This window comes from Gobius niger, assembly GCF_951799975.1.
Source record: "Gobius niger genome assembly, chromosome: 9".
Lineage (NCBI taxonomy): Eukaryota > Metazoa > Chordata > Actinopteri > Gobiiformes > Gobiidae > Gobius > Gobius niger.
Window position 1 is genome coordinate 26,229,744 of NC_136860.1, and position 13,094 is coordinate 26,242,837.

A 13,094-nucleotide genomic window follows, 5' to 3' on the forward strand; every position below is an offset into this window, starting at 1 on the left:
GTGGAGCAAAGGAAGGGATATTTTCATTGTATTAAGTAGCTTTGAGCAGGATTCGCTGGTTCCTCTCAAGCTTTTTGATAGTCGACCCGGGAAGTCATCCTTCCAAGACCTGGTTCTGGTCCAAAGGAAGTGGACTGGGCTCTGATGTCATTACGATGGAAGAATCCTACAGAGATAATAAGTATGTGGTGGTCAGCGTGAGTGAATAGACACGAGGCTTAGCAGGTCTTTGCCCCGTAGCGTCTTGTTACAGTATCATTGTTGTCTTAAATGAACTATTCAGAGTATACCATGATGCATTGCAGCTGCAGGGACTTTCCCTCCAGAGGCCAAGAGGACATTGAGAAGAATTCAGGAGGTTAGATGTCCGAGCGCCACTAAGACAATTATTGAGATAGGAACCAGACATGTTAAGATTGCGGAAATACTGTTTAATCATGGAGGACCCTCACAGAAAGTGAACTGGAAAAACCCAGACATAAGCTTATAAGCTTGTTAAATTGTGTCAAATGCAAATGAAAGATTCAGCTTTCATCATGAGACTTCATCATGAGACTTTGTTGTAAAATATGGAATGCCAAACATAGGCCGCAAGAGATGGTTTTAAGTAGTAAAGCATGATATTTGAGTGTGAACGTCTCTTGTGAACATGTTGCACTCAGTTTACCATGTTGCCTGTATTACAGCATTATGAACACAAATCTTATATGTAAATAAAACAATGCTGCGTGAGTAGAAGGTGCATAAATGACTGTGCTGCTGATCTACTTTTGCACGTGCTATACTCACTTTCTACATGACTTAGTTTGGTTGTGGAAAGAGACCTCTTAAAGGAATAGTTTACCGTTTTTACATACTGAGATATGTTCTTACCTGAGCTAAGACGAGTTGATACGTACCTGTCTGATCTTTGTGTGTGCACTCAGTCACGCAAAAAGACCAAATATGTTTCCTCTAGCTCCAAACGGCGTGAAGTTAGAAGCGACCACGCTCTTCCTCGGGCATGCACACAGACCAGACAGGTATGTAGGTATCAGACAGGTACCAAGTGCATTTTCTCCAGTTCAGTTCCAGAAGAATCAGAATCATTTATTAATGGCCGCACAAGAGAGTTGGTGGAATTTGTTCGGTAAATCATCTCTAACCCAATCCAACCCGAATCTTAAAGGTTACCTCATTTGAGAACCTACGAAACTCATCTAAACCGATCCTTTTCCTTGCGTCGTTGCTGCATTGTCATCTCCTTTTTGATTTTTTCCCCATTGCTTTTTTGTGGCTTTTTCGTCACTTTTTCATGACTTTTTTGGGGTCACTCTTCTGTTACTGTTTTGTTGCTCTTTTGTGGTTTTTATGTTATGTTTGTGTCACTTTTTTGTTGCATTTTCATTCTCGTATTTTACCAAGAGGCTTATAGATTTAGGTAATGCCAAACTGGAGAAAATGTGCTTAGATCAGATGGGGATTTTAGAGGTTAAAAAGTGCTATATCAGAGCCATTGTGGCACGTTTGTAACTCAATATTCTGTCCAATATAAATATTATGCTGTACAAACCTTTGTTCTATACAACCCAAAACTAAAACACAGACACAGGATATTTCAGTATCCGCAATATACTTGGATTTTTTTTTCCTTTTCAGTTGCTGTGCGTCTGGGTAGGATCAGAGCTGGCAGCATCTGAGACACTGACTAAGAGTTACCCAACGCTCTGAGACAAGGCAGCTGAGTCGCATGGTGCTCCACACCCACTGCCTCCAGTCTAAACAATGACAACTCCTGGAATTAAATACTTGATGCAATCTGACCGCGAAGAGTCACCGGACATGGTAAACGCTATCACTTTGTACGACTCCTTATGGTAGTGACTCTGAGTGGCTGCATCTCAAAGGGCATCTGCCATATAATATAAACCTATTGTACTGACTGAACGAAGCACAGCACATATGCAGGCAATAAACATGACACTGAGGAGGGTGCCATTCCGGCTTCTTTGATCACCAAACACGATCAAACTATAGGTTGCTGTCTTGCCCGAGGACACAACAGCGATATACAATTCATGAGTACCAACCAGAACAGCTGCCAGCATGCGGATGAATGGCTCTGACTGATCTGTCGTCCAATAAATGCAAGAAAGCATAAAGTTCGGCAATTTGTCACAGCGCAAAAAGAAGTAAAAAAAAAAAAAAGCCAAGGAAAAACACTTGTAGATTACGACGATTTTGCAGTGAAAGTATTCTTGGCATGTGCGTCCTCGGCTCATATGGAAAGATCATCTCTACGCGACATTTATGAGTACACAGGAGTGACGCTCATCTTTTCTGCAGGATCTCGCCCAGAGGCGCTCCGAGAACCCTCTGGAAATCAAGTTATCTCGCAACCAAAATGTTTGTGCAGAGGGTGATCCAAAAGGGACTGTAAATTTCTCAGCTACAGTAAAACGTTTTATTAGAAGCGAGGGATTTATAGCTTTTTTCCTGTACACTATATGTTACGGTGTCTCTGCTTTAATATAATTACGCACGTGTGCTCGGGTGGACTTTTATTTTTAGGATGAAAAGTGTGCGCTAAGAAAGGTGGAGAAAGATTAGCCGTTGAAGTGTGTCCAAATGGGAGGATGGGGGGCTGTTTTATAAACTATAAAGCAAATGTGTTGAAAATATGAACAATGGGCGAACCGTGGCTAATTGTAAACGCATACTTATTTATATGTGCATTATTCCCTATGTGGAAAATCAACGTTTGTATTTACTTACTAGGATTTGAACAACCCCTAACCCTAAGGAATACAGGAATACACCTGGTAGTACTGTATTTTAAAGCACAGGAAAAGCCCTAAATCAGGGGTGTCAAACTTATTTTGGGTCGTGGGCCTGAATTCAGCTCCCACGGCGGGTCGCGGGCCACATAAAACAGAGAATTTGTTTTCAATAAATGAATAATAATAAACTGTGATTTGGTCAAAGCCCCAACTTGACTGTAGCTTCCTTAATAACAACGTCTTACACTTGTATTGCACTTTACAGGTGGTGGTAAGCTGTTGCTGAAGCCACACCCGCCCTGGGGCAGACTGTCCATTTACCACATGGCTATATAATGTGTTGTTCATATCCTGAGCTCTTATTATGTCAGTGCCCTCTGCTGGACACATGTGGAATTCTTTCTCTTTTTTTAATTTAAGCTGCCCCCTAGTGGCTAGAATGAGCATTCTGGTTATTCTTTAAAAAATCGTAACTCCGCACAGGAATGGGCTAGAGACTTTTTTAATATATATATATACTCTGGAGTTTATGCTCTACAGGGCGGGGGCTCGATTAAATCATCTCCCAATGCCCTAAATGCTGAATGGAAGCAGGACACATTTGTAATATACAGTAAATTATTTCATACTAAGATGACAAATAACCCTCACAGTGCACAGCTGTGGTCATAAATGTACATACCCTGACAAAATGTGGGATGTTTTGGTTTGTGCATTTTGACAAAGAATATAAATGTTAACACAATAACTTTTTTTCCCCACTCATGGCTGGTGTTTGTGTGAAGCCATGTATTGCCAAACAACTGTGTTTACTCCTTTCAAATCATAATGGCAACAGAAACTATCCGCCAGGGTATGTCTGTAAAGGAAACACCGCTAGTATATTGTGTACAGTGTCGATTTGAATAGATTTTCATCCGCACACAAGAATGTTTCAGCTCCAAGTTCATCGGGTTGTAATGTTCTTGGGCAAGACACTTCATCCAAAATGCCTGTGTGAATGTTGTGTGAGTGATAGTTTGAGGCGGATATTGGCAGGCAAGTTTTAATCCATCTACTCAAAGGCAGCTGGCTAGAAGTACTTTGAGTATGTCTGAATGAATTAGGTCCGGCAGTACCATTTCCGTATGTAATTCAGGCATCTTTTTCTTGTTTGTTTGTGAATGTGTATATACAAATATATTACACAGACATTAGTGTGACATGAGGCCACAGTGACACCACACTATGGTCATTTTTCCTGCTTTCTCCCCATGATTTCCTGCCATTACTTTGCTGTCATGTCCAATAAAGCTTAAACAGTCTGTTATCTAAACCCCAGAGAAACTGAACCGTTGCCATAGAAAACTCCACGTTCCAACATTGGTCCATTCAAGTTTTCCTCTTATCATTTGTCATCTGCATTTGTACTTACTCACCACCTCGCTGTGTACAACTGCGAATCCCATTAGATGACTTTACTGAAGACAAAACCATATAATAAACAAATTTCCAAGCAGCCTGCCAACATCAACAGACATTACAACCAATTGTCTCTTTCCCCCTGCTGCATTTTCCCTTGACTGTGTAATTCCCCCTTTGGTGCACAGTAATTGCACGTAAAAGCCATTAGGATCATACTAATCATATTTAGAGGCAATACTTTTGTCCAATTGCGGAACTTTTTGTCAACACATTTGAGAGAGAAATGACGTCTTGGCACAGGCATGGCTGCAGCTGTTTGCATTTTAGACCTGAAAAGAACTAATGCCCGGTCGCATAGTGAACAAAAGACATTTCGGTCCATTTTTCTGTTGTGTTAGAATGAAAAGCATTTATTTGAGATTTCATCAATTAAAAAGAAATTTGGTTAATTGTTGTGGCACCTTAACCTCTTAACCCGTGAACCGAGCATATTTTCTCCAGTTTCTCCAGCTTTGCCCAAATCTAAAAGCTTCTTGGGGAAAAAAAGTGTCAAAATAGTGACAAAACGAGGATAAAAAGTTACAAAAAAAAGAGTTAAAAGTGCAACGATAAAAGCAACGAAAAAGGGACAAAAATGTTTTGAAAATCTGACAAAAAAGCAACGAAAAAGTGACGACATAGCAATGGAAAAAGTGATTAAAAAAGTGATATAAAAGTGATTAAAACAATTATGAAAAAGTGACAAAAAAAGCGATAAAAAGTGAGAAAAAGTGAAGAAAAAAGTGATGAAAAAGTGATGAAAAATTATGAAAAGGTGATAAATGAGAGAAAAAGTGAAAAATTATTTTTAAAAAGTATGAAAAAGTGTTTAAAAAAAGTGATGGAAAAGTGACAAATAAGTGACAAAAAAAAAAGTGATTAAAAAGTAACATAAAAATGATGAAAAAGTAACATAAAAATGAAAAAAAGGGATGAAAAAGTAATGTAACCTTTTAAATTTGGGTAAAGTTGGAGAAAATGAACGTAGTTAATGCGGGGATTAAGAGGTTAATACTTGTACTTGTACTTTCAGCATTGGCAGTTGGCGTCTTGTGTTGAAATGCTGAGAGCAGTGAGAGCGGGAGGGCAATGGAAGAACAAAAAACAGGAGAGCAGGACTGAGGGATTATTGAGAGCAGCGCTGAACAGACAGCTGTCATAGATTGCAGGACATCAGTCAAAAGAGCTGCTCCTGGACTGACACGAACAGAAGTAAGTTTCCTGTGTCTGGAAGTTGGAGTTTGGAAGATTGAAAATACCTCAAAAAGAACTATTTGTTGTGGCATAGCATCATATCTAATCTTTCCTGAGCAACTTTCAGAGATGACACTGATTCAACCTTCAGAGGCTGGTGTTCATTGTTTATTTAGTTCTTTATTTTACTGTTTATTTCACAAATGATGTTGGCAACTATAAAGAAGTTTCTCTCTTCAACACTTAAAAATGTAAATTACAAAATCATGCCCAGAATATGCAGTGTGCCACTTTTATCCAAACTGTTACTTCAATTATTCATTTTCTCCACAAGTGCTTTTGACGTGACCATAATTAGGTATAATCCACTATACCACTTTCCTAGCTTTTTGGGCAGCAGCAACTACACTTTTTTTTTTATATATTTCCCGGCAGCAGTAAGTGTCGGTGGAAGTTTGCTCCATTTGAATATGTACATACAAAATGTGAACAAATATATGCGCACATCTCATGAAACATTCATCACAGTGATCCGCGGTAATGGCCTCAGCTTCGCTCTGCCTCTGGAAATATATAGCTTCTAATTACGATGCCATCAGCCTTATTCGGCCTTGCGATATTTCATTCATAATGTGGGCCAGGATCCCAATCACAGGAGGGCTGCGGAGCCGACATGTCCAGTCTGCTGGAAAATGCTGTTTTACGTTTTCAAACTCGGACACACGCTGATAAGACTGTGGATTTGATCAGATAAAGTTTCGTAGAACAGATTAACTGTCCTATTGGATGCTTTTTTCAAACAGTAAAACTACTTTGGACAATTTACACCTGGCTTTGAAACTGCAAACAGTCTAAAAATATCACTTGGATTTGAGGACTTGTTTTGCAGTGTTGTCAGGGGTTAAAGAGGGCCAGAAATCACATCTGACAGACAATCACAAACACCAAATAAACAAATAAGAGGAGCATATGGGGATTATTGTTAATCTGCTGAAGCTGTGCTGGACAGAAGTCCACTCTTCAGAGAGAAATTGGAGAAATAATCATGCAACATCAGCAGCTCAGTCCACTCCTCGTGCGTGCGGGTTTAATGCACCTCAATCTAACATTTATCATGAAATCATCAACTTGACGGACATAAACAGTCGACTCTTCCCAAGCTTTAGCCCGCTTTTTATTTCACAACAATCAGCCTCATATTTTCAGTTTTAGAGATTAATTTAGGAAGCATAATGAAGAGAAAAAAGGCGATAAAACAGTGCAGCCTACAGCACGGGGTCGGATTTCCTCTGAATCTGCCTGGTTTAAAAGCAACAATAAAGTCCAGAATCCAGGCTAAAGTTAAGTCTTTAGACTCGTCTGGAGCCTGTGTCTCCTCCTCTTCAGCTCAGCGCGAGGAGCAGCGACAGACGGAGGAAGAGCAGGGGCGGAGCTGACACGGGCAGCAGAGGGACTGGGGCCCCACAGTTCAACACACAGGATTTTGACAGTACATAAAAAAACAATGACTAAATAGACTAAATAATAAAAGTAGTTTAATCGTAGCTATAAAAATCAGTGTCGCTTTTCCTTTTTTTTTTTTTGTAAAGTAATCATTATGTAGACAGTTCTGTTTTCATTACTTTACAAGGCTAATTTAAACTGCATGTTTTTTGCCTAAAATACACCAGATTGCACAAACTTTTATCTGATTAATCAAAGATTTCCTGGGGAGGACCTGGCTGTTGCTTTAACTTTCTGGGATGATCTCAAACATGAGCACACATAAAGAAGAGTTGTTGTGCAAACTTATGGTTAAAAATAAATACACTAAAAGTACTATAGAAAAGCTTCTGTTGCTTGCAATATACACAACCTTTCATATAGTCTTCAAGATTCCAGTTCCACCACTCCCAAAATCCGCTTTAACCACTGAGTGTAGTCGTTCAAAAAACATACCGAAAACATACTGGATTTTTGCAACAGACCCAAATGAAACCGTGACACTCCAGGTAGGTTTGCGATGAAGATATAACATTATGAAATGGTTCAAAGCATTTTATAAAAGTATCATAAAAGCATCATATAGTAAAATTGTAACCTTCCTTTCCAATTGCTCCACACACTGCCCCAAACGCAGAACAAATTATAGTCAGGAAATATGTAATATATCCTTCATCCTTTATTGTTTCTCTTCAGCTTTATACGCTTGTCATATGAAATTGGTGTAATTTACTTTCAGAAGTACTATATCTTGAGGTTTCAAAGCAGAGCTAATAACTGTATCCTTTATACATTAAGATTTCATTTTCCCTTCCAAGCCGCTTCTCTCATTGCCAAGCGTAAAAGTGTTCCCCTGGTCTGATTGTGTAAACTGTGTGTGAATGCATCGTATTGTGCTCCGAAGACTTGGCGTGGTCGCGTTACAGTGAAAATGAAGCGAGTGTTGCGGCTCTAACTAGCTGCAGTAGCTCGTCTGCTTCCCGTCAGAGGGCCGTCCGCTGCCTGACACTGGCCCAGGGCTACGACTGTGTAAGCACTTCCACTGCTGCTCTGTTCCACATGAGAGTTACATTCAAAACAAAGAACGAGGCTCAAACATCGCAGTTCTCCTTCACCATGATTACCCTGATCGAATGCAGTATGTTAAAAAGCTCAAGAAAATACACTCTCAACCACGTGTTTTTACAGCAATGGCTTGAAATAAATAAAATGATTGAGAAATAAATAGAAGTAATGTTCAGATATTCAAAATGTGGCAAAAAAGCAACGAAAAAGTGACGACAAAGTAATGGAAAAAGTGACAAAAAAGTGATAAAAAAGCAATATAAAAGCGATTAAAAAAATGATTTAAAAAGTGACAAAAAAATGAAGAAAAAAGTGATTAAAACAATTATGAAAAAGTGACAAAAAGTGAAGGAAAAAGTGATGAAAAATTATGATAAGGTGATGAATGAGTGATTAAAAAGTGACCAAAAAGTAAAGAAAAATTATTTTAAAAAGTATGAAAAAGTTATTAAAAAGTGATGGAAAAGTGACAAAGAAATGATTGAAAAGTGACAAAAAATGTCAAAAAATGACTTAAAAATGACAAGAAAGTAACAAAAAGTGACAAAAATGACAACAAAAATGACTAAAAAGTGACATAAGCAAAGAAGGTTCAATCATTAATTTGCATAAAAAGCTGCCACTCTGTATCGTAGACCTTTTTTTGAGTATGTGACCTGCTGATTGCTAAAAGTAAAGCTTTTTTTCTTGAGTCAAAACAAAGTCCTCTTTCCTCTTGGAGCTGTGCGCAGAGCAGGTTTGGATGAGAATGAAAGCGCATTTACATCATGAGTATCCACCGTCTGCTTCTGATGAGTGCATTACCCGGGCCTTCATTAATACAGTTCAGCTGCACGGCACTGGAGCTCGCTCAGCTAATTCCCCTTTAAACAGGACCAGGCCCAGTGTGTGGACATTTTTTGGATCAGGGACTTTGAAAGAAACTGTAGCATAAACTGAAAGCAGGCGGCTAATCATCACCTGCTGCTGCGTCTCCTGGACACTCTCAGGCAGGAGGACACGGCTCTGCTCATTGTGTAGCGGGATTAGGACGGGGGATTTGAAACGATTCGTTCCATGAGCTCAACAACACTCGACATCCAGAATGGAATCTCAGATGAATTTATCACGGAGGAAAATGTTTACAAATTATTCTATTTGTTCAAAGCCCTTTGTATTTAGGGGGGAAAAGACAATATAACAGTGTTTATGTTAATTAGCAAACAAAGTGACATCATATTAACAGTGATGGCAGTAGAGCTGGGTACCGTTAAACCATACCAGTCTGGTATCGGACGAAAAAGTTTAGGTTCTACCGGTATCGAAAAAAGAAAAAAATCTCTCTTTAGATCCAATTTTTGATGCAGTTGGTCCAGGGAACGGATTAAAGGAAGTGCCCAATTATGTTGGTAGCACTTGATATTAAGGCGTGCTCATTAAGTATTAATAGGGTACTAAAAAGCATTGATAATATGCTTTTCAATCATTAACACACTGCTTATTATAATTTTGTCTGTTAACATACTAATAGGCCATTAATAATACGCTTATTCACAGCCAACCCTAAACCTAACCCTAACCTTAACCCTAACCCTAACCAAAATGATTACTAATGCGTATTAATACTTAACTTCAGTTTTATTTACATTTGTTTTATTATTATTTTTGCCCCATTAAAAAAAAAAAATCCCAATCCCCCCCCCCCCCCCCCCCCCCCCTCATTTTTGTTAATTTTGTTACTAATACTTTTCCCCAATATATTCCCCATTTTCGCCCAATTTTTTTTTTTTTTTTTTTTTTTCTTGGTTTTGCCACAATTTCCCCTAATTTTCCATAATTTTTCACACTTTTCTTGACATTGGAGATGAACCTGATGTTGTAAATTTGCAGATCTTCCAAACATCATTGTTCTGCTTCTGGCTCTCGACGACAAATATTTTAGTATTAGGTAGCGGAAAAGGATCGTTCAGGTATCGGTATCGAAAACCAAGTATCGTTAAAGGACTTGTGTCGAAGCAAATGTAACGGTACCCAGACCTAATGGGCAGAGCAGCTCTGCAGTCCTCAGGGTTTTACTTACTGAGGTATTAGCAACAGAGGGACTTTAAAGGGGCTCGATGCAAGTTGGCCATTTTATACTCACTACTGCCACCTCAGGTCATACGTGTAAGTGCAGCTTCTATATTAAGCTTGTGCATGACGGCACTTCGGACCTGAAGTGACAACTTTTTGAGTGACAGTGCAGGATTTTAGAGGCAGTTGCAGTGAATAGGTCTGAGATCATTCTACACATTAGGACATGACAACATGTAGGGGGAGGAAAATTGATTTTTAAACTCCGTATAGTCCCTTTAAACAGCACATATTACAATTTTTCTGTAAAATTTCTATGTGAACTCAAAGTTGTCGGAAATACAGCCAGCACACATTATGATTGATCGGATCAACAAAGGACAAGAGACATGCTTAACACTTGCTTTTAGATCTTGCATTTTCCTTTCATCCACGTTTTAATCCGATGAACTAGAATGATATCACACCACTGGGCATTTGGACCGACCAACTGCCGACCCGTTTGTTTAATGTCGCCTCAATATCAGTCATTGTGAATGGAAATTCCCAGTGACTAAATTCTCAAATGCTTTCAGTTCAAAAGCGACAGATGTGTTTGCTCATTTGAAATCGCACATAAGGTGTCTGGTGTGGCAGTGAAATCAAAATGTGTCCCCTAACTTTGTACCGTCTACGGGCTGAATGAATGGCCGTGGATTACATGCCTTTATAGGGTTAGTGTTAATGTTTAATACGTGCCTTAGGGTCCAGCATGCTCATTCCAGATCAGTGGAAGCAACTGTTGCATTTCGGCGGCTCTGCTGTGTAGATGAAGCTGTTTATGCTGTAGGTTTTCTAATGTCGGATATAAAGTTATTGCACTGAGCCGCTGGCGTGATGTCTGCGATGCTCATGAGCATAAAGAGCCGGTCCGCTGGGGGTTCACGGGGGATTTGCTGAGCTGTTGAAGCTTTAAATCCGCAGAACGCCGGGCTGGGCAGAACTTAGATGCGACTCTTGTTTGTGCAAGAGCGGGGAGGATTCATTCTGAAAGATCAGCTTGTAAACAACCAGACATAGCGGAACAAATCAAAATCACAAAAAATGTACAACGATTTATACTACAGTAAATGCTAATGAGTAATAATTTCATATAAGAGCTGCACGATCTTAGTTCTTCATGTGTGTCAAATGAAACAAGAGTCTTTGGTATAACTGCATACATTAATTTCCTCTAGATTTAATTACGCTTCATGATAATGCTGCCAACTCCTTGAGATCAATCATTAATTGCGAGCTATGAAATCACGGTTTGTGTATCAAAGACCCACAGTAGGCTTCAATAGGCTGCTTTGAATGGACCACTGCGGATAATACCCCCGCTATGAGGCAATAAATGCTGATGAATGCATGAATAATTAGCTTTCAAAGTGCGCAATATTTCATTTCATAAACTCCGAGTGCCGCTTCGTGTAAATAGAGTGTTGAAAGTACGCCATCCGTGGCAGCTCGCGTGTATGTTGCACTGGGGTTTCCCTGCCTCAGCATTAGAGAAATTAAATTGATTATGTTTGTTTGCAAAGCAGAGAACATGCCGCGCTCTCGCTGCTTGTTTGGCGAGAGCTGTCATTAGGTGATTTGACATTGTTTCCAAATACGTCCAAAAAACGTCCCAGGTTTGTAAATGTGTTGATTTGTGAGATTCGCGCGGAGAATTAAGTGCTGCCATATGATTAATGCGAGCAGTAAATGAAGGACCACCGTGACTGAGTGACTGCAGGCAGTGGGACGGGATCTGGACATATTGTTGACTGTGAAATCATACAGCAGAGTTCAGCATGATGTCAGCATTGGGGGAAGAATAATAGTAGTATTGTTTCAGTACTGAATGGCATTGTTCTAACAATTGGTTTCGGTTGTAGATGTTGTCTTTGCACGGTTTTCTTTAAAAGACCAAAAGCAACAGTCACACAAGAAATACATGATAGGACTCAGAGGTGGACTAATATGGGTTTTTCTAAAGCCGATGCCGATTTCGGGGGATTTTTGTTGGCCGATGCCGATATGCTTGGCCGATATTTTTGACCAATATTTATGATTCGATTTTTCCAAATGTCTGGTCTATAATCCTGTAATTACAAATACTTGGCCGTATCAGCAGTGGCCGATTTTACTTTATTACTTTAGGAGATCCAATCATAGTTTCTGTCCCAGCTTTGATTAGTTGTTGTTAGCATAAGCATGTTGTTATATATTGCATTAGTGTAGCAAGACGAGCGGTAGTGGCGATGTTGTAAACAAATATCTCCGCCAAAATAAACTACTTTTAACATAAATTGACAACGCCACCGGAGAGAAGGCTCCGGACCTTAAGGCACGCAGGTTCGTTTATGATAGACACAGGCAGAGTCCAAGCTTAGCAAAAATACATGTTTTACTTACTATTATATATTCTGCTTCAATAAGTTACTTTGTTTCTCTTTCGTTGGTAAAACGTTCGGTTGATACACAGATTTACATTTGCACATTTTATACACTACCACAACTTGGCAGTATTCAAAACAAAAGTAAAGTCCGTGAGTGGAGCAGATTAAAAGCAGGTTAAAAGACAAGGCAACAACATGGACAGCGCCGTCATCGCACCAGCGCGGCCAGATCACCTGTAAATTAATTAAAACTGTTAACACCTAGCCTTACTGGTAGAATAGTGGAACTCTGCCCCAAACGTACCATCGAACGCAGGGCACAACACACGGGTGTGGAGCCATGACAGCAGACGCACACCATCCCTGCCCATGGAGCATCTGGGGCTACATCGTGGAACCGTTACCACGCGAAGCTAAACCACAAAACCTCCAGTTAGGGCCAGTAATTAGTTACATTAAATTCGAAAACCTAGAGCAAACGCTACCTGTCCTTCGGAAGAGCGAGGAACGCACCGACACCGGCGGGACCAGGAAGTGAGTGACGTCAGAGAACGAAGGAGTGAGTGCATTGCGCTTATATACCCGCGGCGCCACCAGCTGGCGGGAGGAGGTGCGACAGGCGCCATGCCACATTCCACCCGGCCAACTGTATCGTCGCCCCGACGATAAACCAAAACATTCCCACGATTCCCCC